At 43.5% G+C, this 25626-nt stretch overlaps 1 protein-coding gene and 1 long non-coding RNA gene across 5 annotated transcripts in view; one reads left to right on the top strand and one right to left on the bottom strand.

Moving 5' to 3' along the window:
- Positions 1-25626, top strand: part of LOC118371835 (RNA binding protein fox-1 homolog 3-like) — a 498524-nt gene that overhangs the window by 21006 nt on the left and 451892 nt on the right. The gene's annotated exons all lie outside the window — the stretch shown is intronic.
- Positions 2624-7751, bottom strand: LOC127914519 (uncharacterized). Its single transcript, XR_008088726.1, has 3 exons — positions 7605-7751; positions 3228-3809; positions 2624-2648 (listed from the first exon to the last, which is right to left on the bottom strand). It is a non-coding gene; the product is annotated as an uncharacterized LOC127914519 (long non-coding RNA).

Here is a 25626-nt window from a genome sequence, read left to right as displayed (position 1 = left end):
GAGGAAAAAAGACCTGGTAGACCATTACCCACAAACACAGAGGAAAAATGACCCATTACCCACAAACACAGAGGAAAAAAGACCTGGTAGACCATTACCCACAAACACAGAGGAAAAATGACCTGGTAGACCATTACCCACAAACACAGAGGAAAAAAAGACCTGGTAGAACATTACCCACAAACACAGAGGAAAAAAGACCTGGTAGACCATTACCCACAAACACAGAGGAAAAAAGACCTGGTAGAACATTACCCACAAACACAGAGGAAAAAAGACCTGGTAGACCATTACCCACAAACACAGAGGAAAAATGACCTGGTAGACCATTACCCACAAACACAGAGGAAAAAAGACCTGGTAGACCATTACCCACAAACACAGAGGAAAAATGACCTGGTAGACCATTACCCACAAACACAGAGGAAAAAAGACCTGGTAGACCATTACCCACAAACACAGAGGAAAAAAGACCTGGTAGAACATTACCCACAAACACAGAGGAAAAAAGACCTGGTAGACCATTACCCACAAACACAGAGGAAAAAAGACCTGGTAGAACATTACCCACAAACACAGAGGAAAAAAGACCTGGTAGACCATTACCCACAAACACAGAGGAAAAATGAAGAACATTACCCACAAACACAGAGGAAAAAAGACCTGGTAGACCATTACCCACAAACACAGAGGAAAAAAGACCTGGTAGAACATTACCCACAAACACAGAGGAAAAAGACCTGGTAGACCATTACCCACAAACACAGAGGAAAAAGACCTGGTAGAACATTACCCACAAACACAGAGGAAAAAGACCTGGTAGACCATTACCCACAAACACAGAGGAAAAAAGACCTGGTAGACCATTACCCACAAACACAGAGGAAAAATGACCTGGTAGACCATTACCCACAAACACAGAGGAAAAAAGACCTGGTAGACCATTACCCACAAATACAGAGGAAAAAAGACCTGGTAGAACATTACCCACAAACACAGAGGAAAAAAGACCTGGTAGACCATTACCCACAAATACAGAGGAAAAAAGACCTGGTAGAACATTACCCACAAACACAGAGGAAAAAAGACCTGGTAGACCATTACCCACAAACACAGAGGAAAAATGACCTGGTAGAACATTACCCACAAACACAGAGGAAAAAAGACCTGGTAGACCATTACCCACAAACACAGAGGAAAAAAGACCTGGTAGAACATTACCCACAAACACAGAGGAAAAAAGACCTGGTAGACCATTACCCACAAACACAGAGGAAAAAAGACCTGGTAGACCATTACCCACAAACACAGAGGAAAAAAGACCTGGTAGACCATTACCCACAAACACAGAGGAAAAATGACCTGGTAGACCATTACCCACAAACACAGAGGAAAAAAGACCTGGTAGACCATTACCCACAAACACAGAGGAAAAATGACCTGGTAGACCATTACCCACAAACACAGAGGAAAAAAGACCTGGTAGACCATTACCCACAAATACAGAGGAAAAAAGACCTGGTAGAACATTACCCACAAACACAGAGGAAAAATGACCTGGTAGAACATTACCCACAAACACAGAGGAAAAAAGACCTGGTAGACCATTACCCACAAACACAGAGGAAAAATGACCTGGTAGAACATTACCCACAAACACAGAGGAAAAAAGACCTGGTAGACCATTACCCACAAACACAGAGGAAAAATGACCTGGTAGACCATTACCCACAAACACAGAGGAAAAAAGACCTGGTAGACCATTACCCACAAACACAGAGGAAAAATGACCTGGTAGACCATTACCCACAAACACAGAGGAAAAAAGACCTGGTAGACCATTACCCACAAACACAGAGGAAAAAAGACCTGGTAGAACATTACCCACAAACACAGAGGAAAAAAGACCTGGTAGACCATTACCCACAAACACAGAGGAAAAATGACCTGGTAGACCATTAACCACAAACACAGAGGAAAAAAGACCTGGTAGAACATTACCCACAAACACAGAGGAAAAAAGACCTGGTAGACCATTACCCACAAACACAGAGGAAAAAAGACCTGGTAGAACATTACCCACAAACACAGAGGAAAAAAGACTTGGTAGACCATTACCCACAAACACAGAGGAAAAAAGACCTGGTAGACCATTACCCACAAACACAGAGGAAAAAGACTTGGTAGACCATTACCCACAAACACAGAGGAAAAAAGACCTGGTAGACCATTACCCACAAACACAGAGGAAAAAAGACCTGGTAGACCATTACCCACAAACACAGAGGAAAAAAGACCTGGTAGACCATTACCCACAAACACAGAGGAAAAAAGACCTGGTAGACCATTACCCACAAACACAGAGGAAAAAAGACCTGGTAGAACATTACCCACAAACACAGAGGAAAAAAGACCTGGTAGAACATTACCCACAAACACAGAGGAAAAAAGACCTGGTAGACCATTACCCACAAACACAGAGGAAAAAAGACCTGGTAGACCATTACCCACAAACACAGAGGAAAAATGACCTGGTAGAACATTACCCACAAACACAGAGGAAAAAGACCTGGTAGACCATTACCCACAAACACAGAGGAAAAATGACCTGGTAGAACATTACCCACAAACACAGAGGAAAAAAAGACCTGGTAGACCATTACCCACAAACACAGAGGAAAAATGACCTGGTAGACCATTACCCACAAACACAGAGGAAAAAAGAAGACCATTACCCACAAACACAGAGGAAAAATGACCTGGTAGACCATTACCCACAAACACAGAGGAAAAAAGACCTGGTAGACCATTACCCACAAACACAGAGGAAAAAAGACCTGGTAGAACATTACCCACAAACACAGAGGAAAAAAGACCTGGTAGACCATTACCCACAAACACAGAGGAAAAATGACCTGGTAGACCATTACCCACAAACACAGAGGAAAAAAGACCTGGTAGAACATTACCCACAAACACAGAGGAAAAAAGACCTGGTAGACCATTACCCACAAACACAGAGGAAAAAAGACCTGGTAGAACATTACCCACAAACACAGAGGAAAAAAGACTTGGTAGACCATTACCCACAAACACAGAGGAAAAATGACCTGGTAGACCATTACCCACAAACACAGAGGAAAAAAGACTTGGTAGACCATTACCCACAAACACAGAGGAAAAAAGACCTGGTAGACCATTACCCACAAACACAGAGGAAAAAAGACCTGGTAGACCATTACCCACAAACACAGAGGAAAAAAGACCTGGTAGACCATTACCCACAAACACAGAGGAAAAAAGACCTGGTAGACCATTACCCACAAACACAGAGGAAAAAAGACTTGGTAGAACATTACCCACAAACACAGAGGAAAAAAGACCTGGTAGAACATTACCCACAAACACAGAGGAAAAAGACCTGGTAGAACATTACCCACAAACACAGAGGAAAAAAGACCTGGTAGACCATTACCCACAAACACAGAGGAAAAAAGACCTGGTAGAACATTACCCACAAACACAGAGGAAAAAAGACCTGGTAGACCATTACCCACAAACACAGAGGAAAAAAGACCTGGTAGACCATTACCCACAAACACAGAGGAAAAAGACCTGGTAGACCATTACCCACAAACACAGAGGAAAAAAGACCTGGTAGACCATTACCCACAAACACAGAGGAAAAAAGACCTGGTAGACCATTACCCACAAACACAGAGGAAAAAAGACCTGGTAGACCATTACCCACAAACACAGAGGAAAAAAGACCTGGTAGACCATTACCCACAAACACAGAGGAAAAAAGACTTGGTAGAACATTACCCACAAACACAGAGGAAAAAGACTTGGTAGAACATTACCCACAAACACAGAGGAAAAAAGACCTACCCACAAACACAGAGGTAGACCATTACCCACAAACACAGAGGAAAAAAGACCTGGTAGAACATTACCCACAAACACAGAGGAAAAAAGACCTGGTAGACCATTACCCACAAACACAGAGGAAAAAAGACCTGGTAGACCATTACCCACAAACACAGAGGAAAAAGACCTGGTAGACCATTACCCACAAACACAGAGGAAAAAAGACCTGGTAGACCATTACCCACAAACACAGAGGAAAAAAAGACCATTACCCACAAACACAGAGGAAAAGACCTGGTAGACCATTACCCACAAACACAGAGGAAAAAAGACCTGGTAGAACATTACCCACAAACACAGAGGAAAAAAGACCTGGTAGAACATTACCCACAAACACAGAGGAAAAAAGACCTGGTAGAACATTACCCACAAACACAGAGGAAAAAAGACTTGGTAGACCATTACCCACAAACACAGAGGAAAAAAGACCTGGTAGAACATTACCCACAAACACAGAGGAAAAAAGACCTGGTAGACCATTACCCACAAACACAGAGGAAAAATGACCTGGTAGAACATTACCCACAAACACAGAGGAAAAAAGACCTGGTAGACCATTACCCACAAACACAGAGGAAAAAAAAAAGACCTGGTAGACCATTACCCAAACACAGAGGAAAAAAACCTGGTAGACCATTACCCACAAACACAGAGGAAAAAGACCTGGTAGACCATTACCCACAAACACAGAGGAAAAAAGACCTGGTAGACCATTACCCACAAACACAGAGGAAAAAAGACCTGGTAGACCATTACCCACAAACACAGAGGAAAAATGACCTGGTAGACCATTACCCACAAACACAGAGGAAAAAAGACCTGGTAGACCATTACCCACAAACACAGAGGAAAAAGAGGACCATTACCCACAAACACAGAGGAAAAAAGACCTGGTAGACCATTACCCACAAACACAGAGGAAAAAAGACCTGGTAGAACATTACCCACAAACACAGAGGAAAAAAGACCTGGTAGACCATTACCCACAAACACAGAGGAAAAAAGACCTGGTAGACCATTACCCACAAACACAGAGGAAAAAAGACCTGGTAGACCATTACCCACAAACACAGAGGAAAAAAGACCTGGTAGAACATTACCCACAAACACAGAGGAAAAAAGACCTGGTAGACCATTACCCACAAACACAGAGGAAAAAAGACCTGGTAGACCATTACCCACAAACACAGAGGAAAAAAGACCTGGTAGACCATTACCCACAAACACAGAGGAAAAAAGACCTGGTAGACCATTACCCACAAACACAGAGGAAAAAAGACCTGGTAGACCATTACCCACAAACACAGAGGAAAAAAGACCTGGTAGACCATTACCCACAAACACAGAGGAAAAAAGACCTGGTAGACCATTACCCACAAACACAGAGGAAAAATGACCTGGTAGACCATTACCCACAAACACAGAGGAAAAAAGACCTGGTAGACCATTACCCACAAACACAGAGGAAAAAAGACCTGGTAGAACATTACCCACAAACACAGAGGAAAAAAGACCTGGTAGACCATTACCCACAAACACAGAGGAAAAAAGACTTGGTAGACCATTACCCACAAACACAGAGGAAAAAAGACCTGACCATTACCCACAAACACAGAGGTAGACCATTACCCACAAACACAGAGGAAAAAAGACCTGGTAGACCATTACCCACAAATACAGAGGAAAAAAGACCTGGTAGAACATTACCCACAAACACAGAGGAAAAAAGACCTGGTAGACCATTACCCACAAACACAGAGGAAAAATGACCTGGTAGAACATTACCCACAAACACAGAGGAAAAAAGACCTGGTAGACCATTACCCACAAACACAGAGGAAAAATGACCTGGTAGACCATTACCCACAAACACAGAGGAAAAAAGACCTGGTAGACCATTACCCACAAACACAGAGGAAAAATGACCTGGTAGACCATTACCCACAAACACAGACCTGGTAGACCATTACCCAAAACACAGAGGAAAAAAGACCTGGTAGAACATTACCCACAAACACAGAGGAAAAAAGACCTGGTAGACCATTACCCACAAACACAGAGGAAAAAGACCTGGTAGACCATTACCCACAAACACAGAGGAAAAAAGACCTGGTAGACCATTACCCACAAACACAGAGGAAAAAAGACCTGGTAGACCATTACCCACAAACACAGAGGAAAAAAGACCTGGTAGACCATTACCCACAAACACAGAGGAAAAAAGACCTGGTAGACCATTACCCACAAACACAGAGGAAAAATGACCTGGTAGACCATTACCCACAAACACAGAGGAAAAAAGACCTGGTAGACCATTACCCACAAACACAGAGGAAAAAAGACCTGGTAGAACATTACCCACAAACACAGAGGAAAAAAGACCTGGTAGACCATTACCCACAAACACAGAGGAAAAAAGACCTGGTAGACCATTACCCACAAACACAGAGGAAAAAAGACCTGGTAGACCATTACCCACAAACACAGAGGAAAAAAGACCTGGTAGAACATTACCCACAAACACAGAGGAAAAAAGACCTGGTAGACCATTACCCACAAACACAGAGGAAAAAAGACCTGGTAGAACATTACCCACAAACACAGAGGAAAAAAGACCTGGTAGACCATTACCCACAAACACAGAGGAAAAAAGACCTGGTAGACCATTACCCACAAACACAGAGGAAAAATGACCTGGTAGACCATTACCCACAAACACAGAGGAAAAAAGACCTGGTAGACCATTACCCACAAACACAGAGGAAAAAGACCTGGTAGACCATTACCCACAAACACAGAGGAAAAAAGACCTGGTAGACCATTACCCACAAACACAGAGGAAAAAAGACCTGGTAGAACATTACCCACAAACACAGAGGAAAAATGACCTGGTAGAACATTACCCACAAACACAGAGGAAAAAAGAAGACCATTACCCACAAACACAGAGGAAAAATGACCTGGTAGACATTACCCACAAACACAGAGGAAAAAAGACCTGGTAGACCATTACCCACAAACACAGAGGAAAAATGACCTGGTAGACCATTACCCACAAACACAGAGGAAAAAAGACCTGGTAGACCATTACCCACAAACACAGAGGAAAAAGACCTGGTAGACCATTACCCACAAATACAGAGGAAAAAAGACCTGGTAGAACATTACCCACAAACACAGAGGAAAAAAGACCTGGTAGAACATTACCCACAAACACAGAGGAAAAAAGACCTGGTAGACCATTACCCACAAACACAGAGGAAAAATGACCTGGTAGACCATTACCCACAAACACAGAGGAAAAAAGACCTGGTAGAACATTACCCACAAACACAGAGGAAAAAAGACCTGGTAGACCATTACCCACAAACACAGAGGAAAAAAGACCTGGTAGAACATTACCCACAAACACAGAGGAAAAAAGACTTGGTAGACCATTACCCACAAACACAGAGGAAAAAAGACCTGGTAGACCATTACCCACAAACACAGAGGAAAAAAGACTTGGTAGACCATTACCCACAAACACAGAGGAAAAAGACCTGGTAGACCATTACCCACAAACACAGAGGAAAAAAGACCTGGTAGACCATTACCCACAAACACAGAGGAAAAAAGACCTGGTAGACCATTACCCACAAACACAGAGGAAAAAAGACCTGGTAGACCATTACCTTGGTAGAACATTACCCACAAACACAGAGGAAAAAAGACCTGGTAGAACATTACCCACAAACACAGAGGAAAAAAGACCTGGTAGAACATTACCCACAAACACAGAGGAAAAAGACCTGGTAGACCATTACCCACAAACACAGAGGAAAAAAAAAGACCTGGTAGAACATTACCCACAAACACAGAGGAAAAAAGACCTGGTAGAACATTACCCACAAACACAGAGGAAAAAAGACCTGGTAGAACATTACCCACAAACACAGAGGAAAAAAGACCTGGTAGACCATTACCCACAAACACAGAGGAAAAAAGACCTGGTAGAACATTACCCACAAACACAGAGGAAAAAAGACTTGGTAGACCATTACCCACAAACACAGAGGAAAGAAGACCTGGTAGACCATTACCCACAAACACAGAGGAAAAAAGACCTGGTAGACCATTACCCACAAACACAGAGGAAAAAAGACTTGGTAGAACATTACCCACAAACACAGAGGAAAAAAGACTTGGTAGAACATTACCCACAAACACAGAGGAAAAAAGACCTGGTAGACCATTACCCACAAACACAGAGGAAAAAAGACCTGGTAGACCATTACCCACAAACACAGAGGAAAAAAGACCTGGTAGAACATTACCCACAAACACAGAGGAAAAAAGACCTGGTAGACCATTACCCACAAACACAGAGGAAAAAAGACCTGGTAGACCATTACCCACAAACACAGAGGAAAAATGACCTGGTAGACCATTACCCACAAACACAGAGGAAAAAAGACCTGGTAGACCATTACCCACAAACACAGAGGAAAAATGACCTGGTAGACCATTACCCACAAACACAGAGGAAAAAAGACCTGGTAGACCATTACCCACAAACACAGAGGAAAAAAGACCTGGTAGAACATTACCCACAAACACAGAGGAAAAATGACCTGGTAGAACATTACCCACAAACACAGAGGAAAAAAGACCTGGTAGACCATTACCCACAAACACAGAGGAAAAATGACCTGGTAGACCATTACCCACAAACACAGAGGAAAAAAGACCTGGTAGACCATTACCCACAAACACAGAGGAAAAAAGACCTGGTAGACCATTACCCACAAACACAGAGGAAAAAAGACCTGGTAGACCATTACCCACAAACACAGAGGAAAAAGACCTGGTAGACCATTACCCACAAACACAGAGGAAAAAAGACCTGGTAGACCATTACCCACAAACACAGAGGAAAAAAGACCTGGTAGACCATTACCCACAAACACAGAGGAAAAAAGACCTGGTAGAACATTACCCACAAACACAGAGGAAAAAAGACCTGGTAGACCATTACCCACAAACACAGAGGAAAAAATGACCTGGTAGAACATTACCCACAAACACAGAGGAAAAAAGACCTGGTAGACCATTACCCACAAACACAGAGGAAAAAAGACCTGGTAGAACATTACCCACAAACACAGAGGAAAAAAGACCTGGTAGACCATTACCCACAAACACAGAGGAAAAAAGACCTGGTAGACCATTACCCACAAACACAGAGGAAAAAAGACCTGGTAGACCATTACCCACAAACACAGAGGAAAAAAGACCTGGTAGACCATTACCCACAAACACAGAGGAAAAAAAGACCTGGTAGACCATTACCCACAAATACAGAGGAAAAAAGACCTGGTAGAACATTACCCACAAACACAGAGGAAAAAAGACCTGGTAGACCATTACCCACAAACACAGAGGAAAAAAGACCTGGTAGAACATTACCCACAAACACAGAGGAAAAAAGACCTGGTAGACCATTACCCACAAACACAGAGGAAAAAAGACCTGGTAGAACATTACCCACAAACACAGAGGAAAAAAGACCTGGTAGACCATTACCCACAAACACAGAGGAAAAAAGACCTGGTAGACCATTACCCACAAACACAGAGGAAAAAAGACCTGGTAGACCATTACCCACAAACACAGAGGAAAAAGACCTGGTAGACCATTACCCACAAACACAGAGGAAAAAAGACCTGGTAGACCATTACCCACAAACACAGAGGAAAAATGACCTGGTAGACCATTACCCACAAACACAGAGGAAAAAAGACCTGGTAGACCATTACCCACAAACACAGAGGAAAAAAGACCTGGTAGACCATTACCCACAAACACAGAGGAAAAAAGACCTGGTAGACCATTACCCACAAACACAGAGGAAAAAAGACCTGGTAGACCATTACCCACAAACACAGAGGAAAAATGACCTGGTAGACCATTACCCACAAACACAGAGGAAAAAAGACCTGGTAGAACATTACCCACAAACACAGAGGAAAAAAGACCTGGTAGACCATTACCCACAAACACAGAGGAAAAAAGACCTGGTAGACCATTACCCACAAACACAGAGGAAAAAAGACTGGTAGACCATTACCCACAAACACAGAGGAAAAAAGACCTGTAGACCATTACCCACAAACACAGAGGAAAAAAGAGTAGACCATTACCCACAAACACAGAGGAAAAAAAAGACCTGGTAGACCATTACCCACAAACACAGAGGAAAAAAGACCTGGTAGACCATTACCCACAAACACAGAGGAAAAAAGACCTGGACCATTAGAACATTACCCACAAACACAGAGGAAAAAAGACCTACCCACAAACACAGAGGAAAAAGACCTGGTAGACCATTACCCACAAACACAGAGGAAAAAAGACCTGGTAGAACATTACCCACAAACACAGAGGAAAAATGACCTGGTAGACCATTACCCACAAACACAGAGGAAAAAAGACCTGGTAGACCATTACCCACAAACACAGAGGAAAAAGACCTGGTAGAACATTACCCACAAACACAGAGGAAAAATGACCTGGTAGACATTACCCACAAACACAGAGGAAAAAAGACCTGGTAGACCATTACCCACAAACACAGAGGAAAAAAGACCTGGTAGACCATTACCCACAAACACAGAGGAAAAAGACCTGGTAGACCATTACCCACAAACACAGAGGAAAAAAGACCTGGTAGACCATTACCCACAAACACAGAGGAAAAAAGACCTGGTAGACCATTACCCACAAACACAGAGGAAAAAAGACCATTACCCACAAACACAGAGGAAAAAAGACCTGGTAGAACATTACCCACAAACACAGAGGAAAAAAGACCTGGTAGACCATTACCCACAAACACAGAGGAAAAAAGACCTGGTAGACCATTACCCACAAACACAGAGGAAAAAAGACCTGGTAGAACATTACCCACAAACACAGAGGAAAAAAAAGACCATTGAAAAAAAAGACCTGGTAGACCATTACCCACAAACACAGAGGAAAAAAGACCTGGTAGACCATTACCCACAAACACAGAGGAAAAAAGACCTGGTAGACCATTACCCACAAACACAGAGGAAAAAGATTACATTACCCACAAACACAGAGGAAAAAAGACCTGGTAGACCATTACCCACAAACACAGAGGAAAAAAGATTACATTACCCACAAACACAGAGGAAAAAAGACCTGGTAGAACATTACCCACAAACACAGAGGAAAAAAGACCTGGTAGACCATTACCCACAAACACAGAGGAAAAATGACCTGGTAGACCATTACCCACAAACACAGAGGAAAAAAGACCTGGTAGACCATTACCCACAAACACAGAGGAAAAAAGACCTGGTAGACCATTACCCACAAACACAGAGGAAAAAGACCTGGTAGACCATTACCCACAAATACAGAGGAAAAAAGACCTGGTAGACCATTACCCACAAACACAGAGGAAAAAAGACCTGGTAGACCATTACCCACAAACACAGAGGAAAAAAGACCTGGTAGAACATTACCCACAAACACAGAGGAAAAAAGACCTGGTAGACCATTACCCACAAACACAGAGGAAAAAAGACCTGGTAGAACATTACCCACAAACACAGAGGAAAAAAGACCTGGTAGACCATTACCCACAAACACAGAGGAAAAAAGACCTGGTAGACCATTACCCACAAACACAGAGGAAAAAAGACCTGGTAGACATTACCCACAAACACAGAGGAAAAAAGACCTGGTAGACCATTACCCACAAACACAGAGGAAAAAGACCTGGTAGACCATTACCCACAAACACAGAGGAAAAAAGACCTGGTAGACCATTACCCACAAACACAGAGGAAAAAGACCTGGTAGACCATTACCCACAAACACAGAGGAAAAATGACCTGGTAGACCATTACCCACAAACACAGAGGAAAAAAGACCTGGTAGACCATTACCCACAAACACAGAGGAAAAAAGACCTGGTAGACCATTACCCACAAACACAGAGGAAAAAAGACCTGGTAGACCATTACCCACAAACACAGAGGAAAAAAGACCTGGTAGAACATTACCCACAAACACAGAGGAAAAAAGACCTGGTAGACCATTACCCACAAATACAGAGGAAAAAAGACCTGGTAGAACATTACCCACAAACACAGAGGAAAAAAAGACCATTACCCACAAACACAGAGGAAAAAAGACCTGGTAGACCATTACCCACAAACACAGAGGAAAAAAGACTTGGTAGACCATTACCCAAAACACAGAGGAAAAAAGACCTGGTAGACCATTACCCACAAACACAGAGGAAAAAAGACCTGGTAGACCATTACCCACAAACACAGAGGAAAAAAGACCTGGTAGACCATTACCCACAAACACAGAGGAAAAAAGACCTGGTAGACCATTACCCACAAACACAGAGGAAAAAAGACCTGGTAGAACATTACCCACAAACACAGAGGAAAAAAGACCTGGTAGAACATTACCCACAAACACAGAGGAAAAAAGACCTGGTAGACCATTACCCACAAACACAGAGGAAAAAAGACCTGGTAGACCATTACCCACAAACACAGAGGAAAAAAAGACCTGGTAGAACATTACCCACAAACACAGAGGAAAAAAGACCTGGTAGAACATTACCCACAAACACAGAGGAAAAAAGACCTGGTAGACCATTACCCACAAACACAGAGGAAAAAAGACCTGGTAGACCATTACCCACAAACACAGAACATTACCCACAAACACAGAGGAAAAAGACCTGGTAGACCATTACCCACAAACACAGAGGAAAAAGACCTGGTAGACCATTACCCACAAACACAGAGGAAAAAGACCTGGTAGACCATTACCCACAAACACAGAGGGAAAAATTACCCACAAACACCTGGTAGACCATTACCCACAAACACAGAGGAAAAAAGACCTGGTAGACCATTACCCACAAACACAGAGGAAAAAAGACCTGGTAGACCATTACCCACAAACACAGAGGAAAAAAGACCTGGTAGAACATTACCCACAAACACAGAGGAAAAAAGACCTGGTAGAACATTACCCACAAACACAGAGGAAAAAAGACCTGGTAGACCATTACCCACAAACACAGAGGAAAAAAGACATGGTAGACCATTACCCACAAACACAGAGGAAAAAAGACCTGGTAGACCATTACCCACAAACACAGAGGAAAAAAGACCTGGTAGACCATTACCCACAAACACAGAGGAAAAAAGACCTGGTAGACCATTACCCAAAACACAGAGGAAAAAAGACCTGGTAGAACATTACCCACAAACACAGAGGAAAAAGACCTGGTAGAACATTACCCACAAACACAGAGGAAAAAAGACCTGGTAGACCATTACCCACAAACACAGAGGAAAAATGACCTGGTAGAACATTACCCACAAACACAGAGGAAAAAAGACCTGGTAGACCATTACCCACAAACACAGAGGAAAAATTACCCACAAACACAGAGGAAAAAAGACCTGGTAGACCATTACCCACAAACACAGAGGAAAAAGACCTGGTAGAACATTACCCACAAACACAGAGGAAAAAAGACCTGGTAGACCATTACCCACAAACACAGAGGAAAAAAGACCTGGTAGAACATTACCCACAAACACAGAGGAAAAAAGACCTGGTAGACCATTACCCACAAACACAGAGGAAAAAAGACCTGGTAGAACATTACCCACAAACACAGAGGAAAAAAGACCTGGTAGACCATTACCCACAAACACAGAGGAAAAAAGACCTGGTAGACCATTACCCACAAACACAGAGGAAAAAAGACCTGGTAGACCATTACCCACAAACACAGAGGAAAAAAGACCTGGTAGAACATTACCCACAAACACAGAGGAAAAAAGACCTGGTAGAACATTACCCACAAACACAGAGGAAAAAAGACCTGGTAGAACATTACCCACAAACACAGAGGAAAAAAGACCTGGTAGAACATTACCCACAAACACAGAGGAAAAATGACCTGGTAGAACATTACCCACAAACACAGAGGAAAAAAGACCTGGTAGAACATTACCCACAAACACAGAGGAAAAAAGAAAGACATTACCCACAAACACAGAGGAAAAAAGACCTGGTAGACCATTACCCACAAATACAGAGGAAAAAAGACCTGGTAGACCATTACCCACAAACACAGAGGAAAAATGACCTGGTAGACCATTACCCACAAACACAGAGGAAAAATGACCTGGTAGACCATTACCCACAAACACAGAGGAAAAAAGACCTGGTAGAACATTACCCACAAACACAGAGGAAAAAAGACCTGGTAGAACATTACCCACAAACACATAGGAAAAAAGACCTGGTAGACCATTACCCACAAATACAGAGGAAAAAAGACCTGGTAGAACATTACCCACAAACACAGAGGTGTGTAGGAGAAGGTCGGGAAGGCCTACATTATGAATACCACATTTTGGAACTAAATTGCCAGTCAGAGCTTGGGAAATAAATTCCAGATAGTGTCAGCCCCTGTGTGCTGGTCGTTTGGATGTTCCGTGTCCTTCCCTCCCTCGCCACTCTCTGGCTTTATTTAGCTGGAGCTGTCATTTCCCATAAATCCTTGGGAGGAGGCGTCCGTCAGGGCTGCCAGTTCCCCTGTGTGGAGCACCTGTAACAGGGGAGGGAAGTGACAGCTCTGCCGGGGAGCTGCCGGGACGCTACCAGGTCTGTTCCATCACACCAGGGCTCCACACAGCCATCTCCACTTCTCCCTATGAGGCCTCCCTACACAGGGACATAACAAACACAATATCCCAGGGACTTCAGAACAATTCACTAGCTGCAACTCAGAAATGTCAGGGAATATGGATTTCTATAGTGGTAATTGTGATGTACAGTATGTAAACATACAGTATTTATTTGTATTCAGTGTACTATTAATGTTATTGTGTTTGATAGGTAAGATCTCTGGAACGAACTCATTTGGTTATCGGTGTAGGTAGCATGTACTGACACAGATTTGAATTTCTAGATAGAATGCAGTGTATTAGTCCATTTTCTTGAGAATATTGTGTCTTTAATTATTTGAGAGACTGAGTATAATCCAAATGACAAGACATCACACTGCTCTTTTCATAAAATCGTTGTTGAAATACCATTACTGTCATGGTTGTCGTAAGAACGGGACCAAGGCGCAGCGGATGTTGAGTTCCACATATTTATTTAAAAAAGTGAAACTTAAAGCGAAAACAATAAATCAATAAACGAACAACAAAACAAGACTATGCGGTGCACAGGAACAAACACAAAATATAACATATCCCACAAAGCAGGTGGGAACAGGGAACCCTTAAGTATGATCCCCAATTAGAGACAACGAACATCATCTGCCTCTAATTGGGAACCCTACCAAGAGCACCAACATAGAAATATATAACCTAGAACACCCGATAGTTACGCCCTGACCTACTACACCATAGAGAACCAAGGGCTCTCTATGGTCAGGGCGTGACAGTACACCCCCACCCAAGCTGCAGACTCCTGCCGCAAAAACTGAAACCAAATGGGGGGGGTAGGTGGTTGATTTGTGTCGGTGGCGGCTCCGGTGCAGGTCGTAGCCCCCGCCCAGACCCCGGATCCTGCCATCGCGCCCAGGCTGAATGCCGTGCCTGGACTGGGCATCGGCACAAAGGAGGACTCCGGCCATGGAGCTGGGTTGGACGCCGTGCCTGGACTGGGCACCGCCGAAGAAGAAGGCTCCGGCCATGGAGCGGGACTGGCCGCCGTGCCTGAACTGTGTACCGGCACAGAGGAAGGCTCTGGCCTTGGAGCGGGACTGGACGCCGTGCCTGAACTCTCCGGACCGTTGAGCCTCGCTGGAGGTTCCGGACTGTGGACCGTCGCAGAAGGTTCTGGACTGTGGACCGCCGCAGGAGGTTTCGGACTGTGGACCGCCGCAGGAGGTTCCGGACTGTGGACCGTCGCCAGAAGCTCCGGACTGTGGACCGTCGCCGGAAGCTCCGGACTGTGGACCGTCGCCGGAAGCTCTGGACTGTGGACCGTCACCGGAAGCTCTGGACTGGGGACCGTCGCCGGAAGCTCTGGACTGTGGACCGTCGCCGGAAGCTCTGGACTGGGGACCGTCACCGGAAGCTCCGGACTGGGGACCGTCACCGGAAGCTCTGGACTGGGGACCGTCACCGGAAGCTCTGGACTGGGGACCGTCGCCGGAAGCTCTGGACTGTGGACCGTCGCCGGAAGCTCTGGACTGGGGACCGTCACCGGAAGCTCCGGACTGGGGACCGTCACCGGAAGCTCTGGACTGGGGACCGTCACCGGAAGCTCTGGACTGGGGACCGTCGCCGGAAGCTCTGGACTGTGAATGCGCACTGGAGGTCTAGTGCGTGGAGCCGGTACAGGTGGCACCGGACTGGTGACATGCACTTCAGGGCGAGTTTGGGGAGCAGGCACAGGACGCCCTGGACTGGGGAGGTGCACCGGAGGCCTGGTGCATGAAGGTGGCACAGGTGGTACCGAACTGGTGACACGCACTTCAGGGAGAGTGCGGGGAGCGGGCACAGGACGTACCGGACTGGGGAGGCGCACTGGAGACCAGAAGGGTGGAGCCAGACCAAGTTGCACCAGGCTGCTATCTGGATCCCCTGGTCGGATGTTGAGCAGAACACACTTGCACAACATCTCTCTTCTATCTTCCCCAATGCCTCCCTGACCGTCTCTGGCACTTCAGGGTGAGTGCAGGAAACAGGCACAGGACGTACCGGGCTGGGGACACACACTTCAGGGAGAGTGCGAGGAGGAGACACAGGACGTACCGGACTGGGGAGGCGCACTGGAGGCCAGATGCGTGGAGCCGGCCCAGGTTTCACCGGACTGATGACATGCTCCTCCAAACGCCTGCGTTGCCGCATACTCCTATCCAGCTCTATTCTCCGGTATCCCTCCTCACACTGTTCCATCGACTCCCGGGCGGGCTCTGGTACTCTCCTTGGGTCGACCGACCACCTCTTTATCTGATCTCCAATTAGAGGCAGCGAACATCAGCTGCCTCTAATTTGGAACCATACTAAGAGCACGAACATAGAAATATATAACCTAGAACACCCCCTAGTCACGCCCTGACCTACTACACCATAGAGAACCAAGGGCTCTCTATGGTCAGGGCGTGACAATTTGTAATGCTTGTCGTCTGTGGGGAGGAGGGTCAAGGTGCAGCGTGGTAAGTGTTCATATTATTTAATGAAATATGCAACACTAGACAAAACAACAAACACGACAAACAAACAGTCCTGAAAGGTGAAGCAAAAACACTAAACAGGAAACAACCACCCACAAAACACAATGGAAAACAGGCTACCTAAATATGGTTCTCAATCAGGGACAACAATTGACAGCTGCCTCTGATTGAGAACCATACCAGGCCAAACACAGAAACAGAAAATCATAGACAAATTAACATAGACAACCCACCCAACTCACACCCTGACCATACTAAAACAAAAGACCAAACAAAGGAACTAAGGTCAGAACGTGACACAATTACATATTTCAACAATCATTTGGGAGTATAAATCAGATGTACAGATGTAGGATCTTAATTTGAGACAGTTTGCTACAGCAGGAAAATAATCCTACAGCAACAGGAAATGTGAATTATTATGTGGATTATAATTCATGGGCAATTTTGTAGGGGTTGATACATTTTTCGTAAGGGAAAATCAAGTCTGAAATTTCAAAGTGGAAATTACAAACTTCAGCAGCCTTTTTAAACCTCAATGTCACTACAAGTTTTACATTTCCTGCAACAGGGTGATCAAATGAAGATCCTATATCTGTAGGCCCTAGCAAAGGGACAATAGGCAGCAAACCTGTTAACATGGTTTGTTGCCTAGTTAACAGTATGTGAATGCGGTCTGCACTTGTTGTACTGCACATGTCATCCTTGACAAGTCAATAAATGTCCATGGCTAAACATTTTACTGACACAAGGTCACTGTATCTGTCAATTGTCATTTCACATGGAATAATTGTTATATTATATTTAGAAATGTCGCTTAAAAATGTTTGTGAGGTGAATTATTTTTCCTTCTCTCATTCAGCTGTCAGCGCACATGCTCCATCATTTTCGCTCCAGGAAATTAGAAAGGAAAATCATTTGACAGCACAATTTCACAAAACACCGCCACGCTATCATTTCATTTTCTCCCAGACATTTTTTTCTTTATTTATTTCATTATTGTTTTTTGAAAACAGACAGAGCGATAACAGCGGTCACTTTTTGGGTAATTTATCCTTGTTGCCGTGGCGCCGCACTTTGCTCTCACCTTCTACAGCTTTAACCCTTTAACCCCTGGCCTACGGTGAGTAATTAGCTTGTGTGTCTTTGTCCTCTAGAAACTGGTGAGACAGTCGCCCTGACTAGATAAAACCAGCTGATTAGCCCGTAAGCAGCTACACTATCGCACCATCAAAAGAGGAGGATTATATGTGGGAGATGACTGAGATGAATAGAAGGACAAGGACCAGCTATGTCTCCTAGTACCTAGGTTAGATCCCTGATCCACTCTGTCTGGTGTGTTCTGTGATTGAACCCCTGTGTCCCTCTGGGCTACAAACCTTAGCTGTCCACTGGTTCCTCCATGCCGACCAAATGTGGAGGAATAAACACACAACACATAGCTAACCTTCCGTTACTGCTGGTGTGTTTCTGCTAAGGACACACGGCTTTGCCCTCATTGTCCTTCCTCAGACTGAAACACTGTGAATGTTGTGTGAACAAGGCAGGGAGGTTGTCTGACCTGCCGTCATGCAGACGTGCTGGTTGTACATCACCAATGTCGGCCGCTGATGGCTGCTTATCTCGAAGATATCGATTGGAGAATCACTGCGCGGGTGGACCAAAGCAGCGCAGCCAATCAATTGGGGCATTTCATTCCCCTTGAAGGTCTGCCTTTTGATCCTCACCACAGATTGGTTGTGTTCGCTGCCTGCGATACTGTGTGCTGTTTTGTTGTATTGGGTATTATGAAAAAGAGTGGGTGGAGAGTGACGAGCACTTTGGTTTTGGCAACCTGCTGCGCAGCGCTCCACACGGAGGATGTGTGTGGCATATGTGTGAGGAGGATCCTGGTGTGTTTTACCCCGGCCTCAATGCATAGCACCTTGAGATCCTCGCTTTAGAGGTTAATGTGTTCGAATTCCAATTTAATTGGAAGAAATAATTTGACATAATTTCATTATTGAGGGATTTTGAGGCCAAGGGTCAACCAAACATGGAGCTTCACTGGGTAATATCCTGCTGCCAACTACTGTTCATCTGCTGTGGTTTTACTGACGGCTTTTCCCCTCCTAAGTCAAACCTCTGTCTACAATGAAGGAGATGGAGCCTTGTTGCTGGTGGCCCTGGGGCTGTGGAACACTCTTCTTTGCTCTGTCCCTAACTCAGACTTCACTAAACACTCCTCTTCTAAGATCATCTTTCACTTAACCTCCAAGGTTTCTTTAATTCATTCTCTCTTGGTCTTAGTTTTGTTTGTCCATCTATTGGACTGTTCACTGTTCATAGCTTGGAGTAGTGATTGTGTGTTGCAACGCGTTTCATTCATCTCATGTCCTAGAACACATACATATGGAGCAGCCTTGAGACTGAAATACCAAAATATAGAATTTATAATCATAATTATTATCAAAGCAGTGAATAAGCAGGTTTGCTCATAAGTATAAATTACCTACAGCACATTTACACCTCTATATTTTTGTATTAATCATTTGAATACCCCTTGTTTTCTTGCATTTTCTTACTATGGTAAAACTGTATTTATTATCATTATTACCATTGTTATATTGATAAATTATTACCATTGTTCTGTTGATACATTATTACCATTGTTATATTGATAAATTATTACCACTGTTCTGTTGATACATTATTACCATTGTTATATTGATACATTATTACCATTGGTATATTGATAAATTATTACCACTGTTCTGTTGATACATTATTACCATTGTTATATTGATAAATTATTACCACTGTTCTGTTGATACATTATTACCATTGATATATTGATAAATTATTACCAATGTTCTGTTGATACATTATTACCATTGTTATATTGATAAATTATTACCACTGTTCTGTTGATACATTATTACCATTGTTATATTGATAAATTATTACCACTGTTCTGTTGATACATTATTACCATTGTTATATTGATAAATTATTACCACTGTTCTGTTGATACATTATTACCATTGTTATATCGATACATTATTACCATTGGTATATTGATACATTATTACCATTGTCTGATGATTCTCATTCAGCCTGTCTAGGATATTGCATCAGATTGTGGCCAACATGTCTTTGTTCAAAACCAGGATGCACAAATGTTTAACATCACAATACCGACAACAGGTTCATTTCACTATGCTTAATTGAGCAGTGCGTAAGGTCAGATGTTTTAAGGGAAAGATCCTACCATATAAAACCATAAGTCATTTGAACCTGGAAGAGCGAGAGAAACCAAACTTTTCTCTATAATTCACTTTTAGAATGGAAGATGAACAAAAGCCTGTTATGCCTGTTATGTGTGGTTCTGCCGGCTCCACAGAGTTGACTGTTTGCATAATATCTTCCTCATAGGTCTCCTTAACCTTTGCAGAAGGTTTATTGACTCTGGATAACCTTGCACAGAGCTAGCAGAGGGAGGACAGGAGATGATGAGCACGCTGAGGGAAGGGAAGGCGGCCCGGCCCACATGGAGCCTAGCTTCAACCAGCCCACCCACCCACCCACCCCCGCCCGCCTGCCAGCCAGCCGAGCTCTGCACAGCTACACCTCAACCAGCTCTCTCCCAGCCTGACCTTTGCCTTCTGATCTCTGTTACCATGGAGAAGCCCACAATACTGTGTGTTCTAGTGCTGAAGACGCATAATAGTGCAGCACAATGTGCCTTTAATATACTCCCCACTGCAAATGTATGAGGAAGAATGGACCAGAGAGAGAGAGTTGGAGTGAAAGCGGGAGAGCAAGTGAATGAATTGTGCAGCTGAAGGTTGAAAATGGTGGACAGTCTAGAGCTGCAAGCCGCTGCAAAAAGGCTTATTATCTCTATTGTCCAGAGGAGTTCCTAATGCTTGTCTCGTTCAGAGGGGCCTACACTACGTCAATTTCCTTGGTGTATAATAATTCAGGAAGAATTCAGATTTTGTTGGATTTTGATTAGATTTACAATTATTTTGGTGAAGTGAAATCAAAACTAAATGATTCCATGTTCTCTGAAAAGCTTTCAAACAGAATAAGCTAGCATTCACATCAAAACACGAGCAATTTTGTAACCAGCATGACATGTTCTACGCAAATAGTTATTGGATATTTTATAGAGAGCATCGCAGTAGTCCTTGAAAAAAAGCTATGGATGGTTACATCAGCTCTCCTGGAAATATATCATCAATTGATGATGATTTCTGGTTTATACAATAACAACCAGGAAGTGATTCATGTCTGGTCTGTGGGCAGCTTTGCATCCTATTACAAATGGTTTGTACCAGTAACCTGTGTGGGAGGGAGACTGGAGGTGGGTCAGGAGTAGAGACAAGACAGAGCTGTCGAGACACAGAGAACCATCTTTCACTCCTCACTGTAGTGGTTAAAGGGCATCCAGGCTCTTAAAGAAGACATTAGCATTTAGATTTGAGACGCTCCCCTCCCCTAACCGCCGTAGAGGAACAGTGGCTGGGGTGCATCACCAGTACACACTACAGACTTTTAGGCCTTGAGTAGGCCCAAGTGGCAGCTCCCAGCTTCCTTCCCCTGATCAATCTCTCAATAGGCCCAGATTGCTTTGGATGACCTCCTTGTGATGAGGCAGGATTGGCCATACTGATGCTCTCCAATCGATAGCAGATGGCATCATGGCTCATCAACAATTAAGTGCTTTTAATGGAGGTCAGGGCAGGGAAAAATCTATTCGTTTTCATTTGTAAATTGCAGTATGACAATATTCTAATCAAGCTACATTGGTATCAGCTAACTGAGCCTCTATGACCCCCCCCCCCCAAGTTGACTGACTCTTACTCTCTCTCCTATCTATCTCTCTTTCTCTCTCCCCATCTCTCTCTCTGATCATTTGTATTCATGAGTATGCTGAATCCAATCCATATAGACATTTGGCATCACGCATGCCTATAAATGTACACATTTCACATCAGATAAAGACAAACTTTACCTCATGGTATCATTCAAATTTTATGTCAGGCCCTTTTTCAGATGCATCTCCTCAATGTCCCTCAGTCAGGGTGATGTCATTCCATGCTCCTTTGCCAAGGCAGCTCAGCTCACTCAGAGAAACGCCCTTCCACATGTTTCACCTCATTAACCGATGATTGAAAAGATGACAAATATGACATGTGCAATTTATTATCTTAATGAATTCACTCTCCTCTGTCAGAGACAGGTAGGGCAGCGGAGCTATGGACTCGACGGGTTTGGTGAGATGTTGTGATTGTAGGAAAGTGAACACGGTGTGGAATGCTCCGATTAGTACAACAAGGCTGCTTTTTCCCACCTCTCTTTCCATCTCCGATCAATTTGTCTCAAATCAAATCAAATTGTGTTTGTCACATGCGCCAAATACAACTGGTGTAGACTTTACCGTGAAATTCTTGTTTACGAGCCCTTCTCAACGATGCAGTTTAAAAATAATAATACGAATAAAATAGTAACACAAGGAATAAAATAAAATACACAAGAATGGAGTTATATACAGGGAGTACCAGTACCAGATCAATGTGCAGAGGTACGAGGTCCTTCTGTAGCTCAGTTGGTAGAGCATGGCGCTTGTAACGCCAGGGTAGTGGGTTCGATTCCCGGGACCACCCATACGTAGAATGTATGCACACATGACTGTAAGTCGCTTTGGATAAAAGCGTCTGCTAAATGGCATATATTATTATTATATATTAGATATGTACATGAAGGCTGGGTAAAGTGACTAGGCATCAGGTTAGATAATAAGATAATAATAAGAGTAAAATAAAGAACAGAGTAGCAGCAGCAAATTATGAGTATAAAAGTGTGTGTGTGTGTGTGTTCGTGTGTGAGTTACATGTGTGTGTTATGTGTATGTATGTGTGTTTGTGTTGGGCCGGTATGCGTGTGTGTTATGTGTGTGTGTGCGTATGTAGTGAATATAACCACAGTAATATGCACAGAGGGGATATTTTCATCACTGCAATTGGAATGTAATGTGGCCGACCATTGTGATTGTGCACAGACGAACCTGGCTGCCCTTGTACCTAGTGCATGGCGTGAGGGAGAACCAGGTGTGAATAGTGGAGAGAAGGGGCAGGTCCGGGGGACACTGTCTGCGCAGAAGGCATTGTGCTTGCTGAGGTGTGACCAATCCAATGGGCGCTGGAGATCGCTGCACACCTTTTCAAATGGATTACGCCCTTTCTTTTCCACAGAGTGAAATTGCCAAAAAGGTATTCTGTCATTGTTGTCCTGAATGGGAAATAGGTCACAGCCATTATAGAAATATTCAAGTCAAGGATACTGACAATGAAATAGAAATATGTGTGTTTTTGTCTGCTCTGAAAGCACTGGAAAGATGTAGGACTCTGTTTAGAGGGGAATTTGTAGCCTCGTCAAAGGTCTGTTGTAGCCTCGTCAAATGTAGCTAGAGAAGTGTATCAATGAATGATTGAGAATAATCAGTAAAGAGTGGCAATGGTATAATCCTCCACAGGAAAGACAAGCACCCCATCCCCTTCAACAAAAAGCAGAAATATAAATAAAATTCATCACTAACCTTTGATGATCTTCATCAGATGACACTCATAGGACTTCATGTTACACAATACATATACATATGTTTTGTTCGATAAAGTTCATATTTATATCCAAAAACCTCAGTTTACATTGGCGACATGTTCAGAAATGCCTCCAACATATCCTGAGAAATTGCAGAGAGCCACATCAAATAACAGAAATACTCACCATAAACTTTGATGAAAGATACATGTTTTACATAGAATTAAAGATAAACTTGTTCTTAATGCAACCGCTGTGTCAGATTTCAATAAAGCTTTACGGAAGAAGCAAACCATGCAATAATTTGAGGTCGGCACTCAGAGCCCAATCAAGACAAATATATATCCGCCATATTGTGCAGTCAACAGAAGTCAGAAATAACATTATAAATATTCACTTACCTTTAATGATCTTCATCAGAATGCACCCCCAGGAATCCCAGTTCCACACTAAATGTTTGATTTGTTCGGTAATGTCCATCATTTATGTCCAAATAGCTATTTTTGTTAGCGCGTTTGGTAAACAAATCCAATGTCACGAAGCGCGTTCACTAAAAGCAGACGAAATGTCAAAAACTTCTGTAACAGTCAGTAGAAACATGTCAAACGATGTATTGAATCAATCTTTAGGATGTTTTTAACATAAATCTTCAATAATGTTCCAACCGGAGAATTCCTTTGTCTTCAGAACTGCGATGGAACAGAGCTCGCTTTCACATGAACGCGCATGGTCAGCGCATGTTCAGGTCATGATAGACTCAATCCCCTCTCATTCGGCCCCACTTCACAGTAGAAGCATCAGACAAGGTTCTAAAGACTGTTGACATCTAGTGGAAGCCATAGGAAGTGCAAAATGACCCATATCCCACTGTGTATTCGATAGGCAATGAGTTGAAAACCTACAAACCTCAGATTTCCCACTTCTTGGTTGGAATTTATTCTCAGGTTTTTGCCTGCCATATGAGTTCTGTTATACTCACAGACATCATTCAAACAGTTGTAGAAACTTCAGAGTGTTTTCTATCCAATGCTAATAATAATATGCATATATTAGCAACTGGGACTGAGGATCAGGCCGTTAAATCTGGGCACCTCTGGGCACCTTTTCATCCAAGCTTCTCAATACTGCCTCTGCAGCCATAAGAAGTTCTGCTCTGAGAATCAGTCATATCAACTCCCCTATTATTTATAACACTGTATTTCTCCCACTGCATAAACACACTCACTTTTAACTGATGACATCGCTCATTAAAGTGGTAGCGACCCCTTTTAGTTAATGCTCAAGTCCCCTGCTCTGTCTCAGCCCACCCTCTTTAGAACCTGAGAAAACCAACAAACCCTCCACTGAATTGCTCTCCTTTCCCTATGTTCTAGAGCCACCCACTAGCAGAGAGTTGGTGGGTACAGTGGAGGAAGGGGGTATTGCCCACGCTATCCATGAGGGTTGGCAGCAGTCTGGGTAACTGCGTTGGCTTGTCATGCCTCTCTGCTGTCTCGGGTGTCATTTGATCGCAGCGGGGGTACTGGGGGTGTGCCGTGATCGGCAGGGATTAGGCAGACCGACACAGCAGATCACGGCTGTATCGGTGTCAGCCATGGAGGTAATCCCTATGTGCCTGCCTCAGGACACTGCTGTGGCTCTGCCTGACTCTCTCTCTTCATATGGAGCTGTTTGTCTGGGTTTTGTTTGGTTGTGTACCACCTCTGCTGGCCTCCACAAGGTGGGCCCCATGTTCACTATATGGACACTGAGAGCCTGTCACTACGTAACCATATTATCTAAACACAATGTTAACAGGATCAATGCACTGCACTGTGCCTTCACCCAGTATTGTGTCATCACTGAAAGGAATTATGATT

The sequence above is a fragment of the Oncorhynchus keta genome, chromosome 32 (assembly GCF_023373465.1).
Source record: "Oncorhynchus keta strain PuntledgeMale-10-30-2019 chromosome 32, Oket_V2, whole genome shotgun sequence".
Classification (NCBI taxonomy): domain Eukaryota; kingdom Metazoa; phylum Chordata; class Actinopteri; order Salmoniformes; family Salmonidae; genus Oncorhynchus; species Oncorhynchus keta.
Note: the sequence above shows the minus strand (reverse complement) of the source record. Positions and strands in the feature narration are given on the sequence as shown.